The sequence below is a fragment of the Larus michahellis genome, chromosome 8 (genome assembly GCF_964199755.1).
Source record: "Larus michahellis chromosome 8, bLarMic1.1, whole genome shotgun sequence".
NCBI lineage: Eukaryota > Metazoa > Chordata > Aves > Charadriiformes > Laridae > Larus > Larus michahellis.
Window position 1 is genome coordinate 40713428 of NC_133903.1, and position 6654 is coordinate 40720081.

A 6654-nucleotide genomic window follows, 5' to 3' on the forward strand; every position below is an offset into this window, starting at 1 on the left:
GGTCTCCTTTCAGGACAACGACTGAGAATGAATTCAATCTGAAGCATTTTTTCCCTCTTGCTATCAACACAAAACGCGAGGACAGCCCTTGAGAGGTCATCTTTTAGCCAGCCTTTACAGGAGGATGTGACTAAGGGACAAGCCATCAATAATGGTAGGGTCAATCACCACATCACTAAGACAACGCAGATGAATCATCCCCCATTTCTGTGCTGCAGTTTCTCCCAGGTAAACAATGACACTCACCTTTGTAAAGGAAGTTTGAGATCAGCAATATGGAGGCATTACACTGAAAATAATGAATAGTTTCTCTGCAGGGGGAACAGGATTAGAAACCTAGAGACTCTTCCAGATTCTTAATATTCTCAATGAGAAACACCAATGCTATTTCCACTGGATAGTGTGTAAAGGAAATGTGAAATTAAGCCTCAGTGGCATTGGCCTTTCCCTTTTCCAAAGATGCAAGAAACGTAACTCCCTAAAATCTCCAAAAAGGGGATTTCAACCGTTCAAAAACTTCTAACATAGAAAAAACCCCAACCCTATTTGTGAGACTCCTGAGGTATATCAACATCACTGTTGAGTATCTAGAATTAAAAGCAATTTAACTCAGAGAAGTAAAATTGGAAGATTATTTCTGGTTTCAAATGTTTCTCCTTTCGAAGAAGCAATTTCCTAGCTCATTATTCCAATTCTAGTACTTTTGCTTCTGCCTATAATTGTGTAAAGACGTTTCAAAGCTTTAATTCATTTTGCAATTCTAAATAGCTTCCCTTAATCGCTCATGTCAAACACCTATTTCACATTTTTAAAAAATTTATAAAACAATTCTGTGCTGTCAGTAGGAAAAAAAATTCTTAGCATTCAGATTATTAACTGCATGCAAGCTCCCCATGCTAATGTGTTTCCTGTCGTTCACTTCTGGCAGGAAACTACTTATAAAAGGTGCAACGTTCGTACGGTAATTTAGTGTTTTCATCCACAGTACATTTTCTTGCCATTCCCTCAGCTAAGGTACAGAATTCACCAAGCTACCCGATCTGTTTGGAGGAGTTTCTCGTTGCCAGCTGCCATGCTGAATGCTCCATGTCACTGAACAATGGCAAGGGCAGTAGCACAGGAGATGACTGAGGTTTTGTCTGTCAGCTTCACTCATGTCTTTGCGTTTTCACCAAATACAAATTCACGTGGCCAAGTGAAACTAACAAGCTTGCAATGTACTGCTGCCTTGTACTTCCATTAATAGCTGTGTGATTAATTGGTTACAGCCCATTATATTAGAACATATCCGGTTAGGAATTCTACTTAAAGAAAAAGGAAGTGGATCAGGGTTGGGCTGCAGGCCAAGTTTAGCAAGGATTTTCAGCAATTCATAAATTCTTAAAGTGAATGAATTGGAGCAAAAAACTAAAATGGTTTCAAGTAGCTCTGAGATATGGGGATTCAACTCTAGTTTCCCAGAACTCAATAGACCTTGACCCTAACTAAATATATAAGTTTGGCAGCCCATGGAAAATAAGACAGCCTAATTCTGCAGTCCTTGTTTAGACAGCCCTTGTGACCATAGTGCCAGAGAGGCAATGACTAATTTTCCATCACCTCATATACAGACAAACTCATCTACTAACTCTCACAGGAGTTTTTGTGAAACATGATTCCAGGAGTTAGTTTATTTAGGGCTGACGGGGCTTTGATAACCCTATACCCTTTCCCAGCAGTATTTATTTCAGACCAGATGACTGCCTGACCCTCTATGAAAGACTAGCTTTGAAATGGGATAAGGGAAGCCACAAACATTATCATCAACTACTGATCAGTTTTATTAGATTCAAACATTAAGTGCTTTTGCTCTGTTTAATGTGTAGTTTTGCATGGCTAGGTGGAGACATTCCACAAATCCTGAAAGATGGTTGCACTGCAGAATTTCACAGGTCTTTACAACCTCCCACCAACAATTTCAGTCTCCGGTTTTGGGGAACTGAAAACCTGTTTCCCTTTATGCTCAAGTATTTTGTGCTGAATACAAATGGGAATATTTTTGCCTGTTCCTTCCAGGTGGAAGCATAAAAATTACTAATGGGACTCCTACCAGAAAATTGCACCAGACAAGTAATACGATGTCTTTTGAATGGAGAACTTTGTTTCATAAGCCTTCCATATTTGTGGGTTGTCACGAGTCCCTTTCTGTGTACAACATTGAAATGGCAAATTCATGGGGCTTTTAAAATGAAAACAAAGGAAGAAGTTTGTTGCTGTTCCCGTACAATTCCACAGTACTGCAGTACCTGGCTTAAACCCCAGACTGATGATCTATTTCACAATGTCAGTTTTTAAGCCCTCCCAGCTTTCAAGGTAGGATGAAGCACAGTTCAGCTATTTCAATTGATTCTGATGGTATTGTGTGGACGCCAGTACTAAAATTCTTTACAGTGAATAATAGTTCTGATTCTGAAATCCCAGACAAGGTGTTTCCACAGTACAGGCACAGCCAGCATAAGTCCTAACAAGTTTTATATTTGTTCCTATGTTTTCCAAATTGCAATATATTCTTGGCATGTTCTATCACTCAGGAAGCCCATGCAAGCTCCTTGTAAAATCTGAAGTACCCACATCTTCACTGTACAAAATACAGATGAGGCCAATCCTGCCCAATTTGCTTTCCTAAGCCATCGCATATAAATCCCTAGCTATGATGCTACATGCATGAGTAAAGATCAGGTCTACCACAGTTAGACTATCAGTAAGCTATCAGACTAGTTCAGCCCTCACCAAAGCTGACGGGAGTCCTTTGATGTACAGCAAAGTAAGTCCTAAATATAGTTTTCCTTTAGGTTTGGCCGACAGATCTGTATGGATACAGGAGACTATATCCTGCACTAAAGGAACTTTTGTACTATACACTTTAAAGAAGAAATTTATCATTCACGTATCTTGCTGACTGGTGCTCGTGCCCCGTGTCCTTCACTGCTCTGCAAAAAAATCCACAACAGACTGCACTCAGGCTTTCTTCCAATACTGCAGTCTTTAGGATTTTGTAATTCCTGCCTTCTTCAGCTGCTTATTTACTTCTAAATACTTGAGTTTGTTTTAAAGGGGAGTTTCTAAAAGTGTCGATGGCCAGTTTCACACCAAGAGTCAGACCTGGGAGTAAGCTAAGACAGACAAACAAAGCAAAATATAAATTCAAGATGTCTCTATATTCAGTACCACCAGATATACAGAAAAACAGGAGAATTCTTCCAAGACAGATGAGACAGTGTAGCCAGAGAGATTCCTAGAAACCCAGACCCTGAGCACCACTAATCTAAAAATACACCACCAATTTTGTTCTGTTCAATATACTATGTCTTAAATGTATCTTCCTGTGATTACTGACATTATACTGCAACAGTTCTATACAAAGACTTCTTGTCATACTAAACCTTAAATTATAACATGGACATCTTAATATTTAAAGGTATAACGACTTCTTAAGAAGGAGCAGAACCATTATGGAACAACCCATATCCCCAGTGGATTCTGCTAGGGTACCCTGTGTAGTACCTTGTATTTAAGAGTACTGTGTAATTACCGGTAGTTGTTGGAGTCAGCATATATTCTCAAATGCCTGTGCTTGAAAGGGAACATCATTATAATGTCTGTGTTGTTGCCAAGTCTAAAAGCCAGATGGTCAGACTGCTGACAGCAGGAACTCATTGCTAGAACCAAGCAATCATGACCACGATCTTTTGGCAAAAGCAGCTACATACATTGTACTTCTGATGCTTATTTTGTGTCACAACTGACTGAGACAACAGTAAAAGGCATTGTCATGGGATATTAAAATGACAATCGGTGTTAAAAGTGGCTCTATGGATGCATCAGTGCAACTACTAAGGACGAAGGGAAAACATCTGTCAAACTTGCAGAATGAGCTTGAATGAAACTGCTGGGTAGAAAGCATTCTTTAAGAGGAGACTGGAAAGGCCAGATGTAAAAAAGCCACATTCTACACAACTGCGTTGAAGTTGCATATAGTACAAGCATCAAGGCTTGAAGTTGCACATAGTACAAGAAGGGCAACGATGCTGGTGAGGGGTCTAGCGCGTAAGTCTTATGAGGAGCAGCTGAGGGAACTGGGGTGGTTTAGCCTGGAAAAAAGGAGCCTGAGGGGAGACCTTATCTCTCTCTACAACTACCTGAAAGGAAGTGGGAGCGAGGTGGGGGTTGGTCTCTTCTCCCAAGTAACAGGTGATAGGGCAAGAGGAAGCAGCCCCAAGTTGTGCCAGGGGAGGTTTATAGGATGGATATTTCGAAAAACTTCTTCACTGAAACGTTTGTCAAGCATTAGAACAGGCTGCCCAGGGAAGTGGTTGAGTCACCATCTGCAGGTATTTAAAAGATGTGTAGATGTGGTGCTTAGGAACATGGTTTAGTAGTGGACTTGGCAGTGCTAATGGTTGGACTTGATGAGCTTAAAGATTCTTTCCAACCTAAATGATTCTATTCTATGATTCTATAAGTTTTTGTATTGCTAATTATTTTGGAGCACTATAGAGGCAAATTAACTAATTTTCCATATATTATCACACCTAGGGTCCTAGAATACACCTCAGGTCACTTTTGCACTATCTTCCAAAAAGAACTGAGTTGAGATCTAAGAGGCTATTATTCACTGTTGATAACCAAACACTAAGGAATTAATTGATTTCTATTTAATCTCATTTAACCTATTGATGCTTTATAATTAATTCCCAGATTAAACTCTAAATGTATTATTGATAGCAGAACCAAAACGGTTTTAATGCTACCTCATCCCTGGGCCAGATTTAAAAATGGAACTATCATGTATGTTTCTTCTACTAAGAACAATACAGGAAATTGCAATTATGAAGCTGCATCCTGTGGCCAAACTCAGGGTTCAATTGTACACCTACCCACAGCCAAAAAATTCAAACTACAACTACCATATGCAAGTATTTGAACCTGAATAACTCTCATCGTGTATTCTGCTGATGTTTTTTTCCAGAATACACCTATTTCAGTGGTTACTTCCTGTAAGCCATATGCTAAGCATATACATAAACTCCAATTACTTGCACGGTTTTGTCAAAATATCTTTAGGTTTCACATTTGGGCTTTTCCCATTTTGCTTCTTTTTCCCCAGCACATCACAACCATCTTTTGGAAGCTTATATTGGATATGGACTTGATGGTCATTGCCTAAGCAGCTTGTAAGTAATTCTCTCAAATTCTGTTTTAGCAGAGCACCTACAGTTATTAAACTTCATCTTTTTCAAATCTTCATATTACTGCTTTGGTCTACTGCTACAGTATCTGCATTGTAACAAGACAAGACGCTCTCCTTACGGTGTTCCTCCAGGATATGGGATATCGTGGCAACTAGAATATACGGGGCTTAGCTCTATCCTTTCTTGCAACTTCCATGAAGTTCACTAAATTGCACATTATAGAGGTACCTGAGCTACTGACAATGTAAGAATTAATATGTCAGTACACTATTTCACATACTGTATGTGAGATGCTAGCTCCAATCCCAGAGGTGGTAGAGCTGTAATAACAGCTTTGTTAGTGGGCTAATTATGCGTGCATTTCAGAAGACTAATTACTTTGAGCAGAGCCCTGTGCTAAGTTCAGTATCTTTGCGCAGTCATGTACTTCATGGATATATTTCTTTCCTTCCTCCACCTTCCCACACGCATTTGCCTGAATTAAGAAACTATATACTGATGGTTTTACCTGTAGCCAAAATTTCCATATGGTAGAAAATTCTGCTCCAAGATACAACACTACTCTAGAAAGAAACAGAAGCAATATAGCAATTATAAAAACCTCATGATTTGCAAAAAGTCCAAAACAGGATTTCTGTTAAGAATCAGTAGGAGCTACTTTTCAAACTTAGCCTGACTAAGAAAGTATTAAAAACAGCAATTGTGGTAGAAACTATTTAAAGCTATTATTCAGTTTTCTAAAAGCATTCATTTACTCACACTAATGATGTCGTATATTATCCCATCTGCCACACAAGCCGATGATCTTTGATGAAAACTCACTCAAGTTTGTTACAGAGTATGTAAGGGATGGCTATTCCAGTTGAAATTATCCAAAATCTTAGCATTAATTAGAAAAATGAAGTAAAATGCCAGTAAATATAGAAAAAAGGTATGCATTGAACAGCAACAGAAGTATTTATTCCCCTGTGCACACATCCTTAGGTATCAATTCAGAATGCACTTGTCTTGCCAAACCAGTTATTAAATATAAGGTAATGCATATTCTATGCTTTTTTCCATGTTTGGAATCTGATTTCCCAAACATCTGGAACTTTCATACAGGGTTTTTCTGGGCTGGTTTACCTTTTTTCTTCCTTTCAACCAATAAAGCTTGTTCTAAGACAACAGGGAATTGATTGAAGAAATAAGCAACCCAAAGCCAACTTCAGTTACTTTCATATTTGCTGCAAAAATTATTGAGTTGGAAAGCAAAACTAAAGAAGTTCAGTCAATTTTTGTTTGTAAGTTACCCATAAAATGGCATTTAAAGAGGCTGAGTTTTGGGACTACTTGCTCAATTTAATACTAGTGTTAAACAAGCACTTTTCTACTAGCTTCCCTTCTCAATGGTGTAACAGAGAACCTCAAGATAGATGAATTT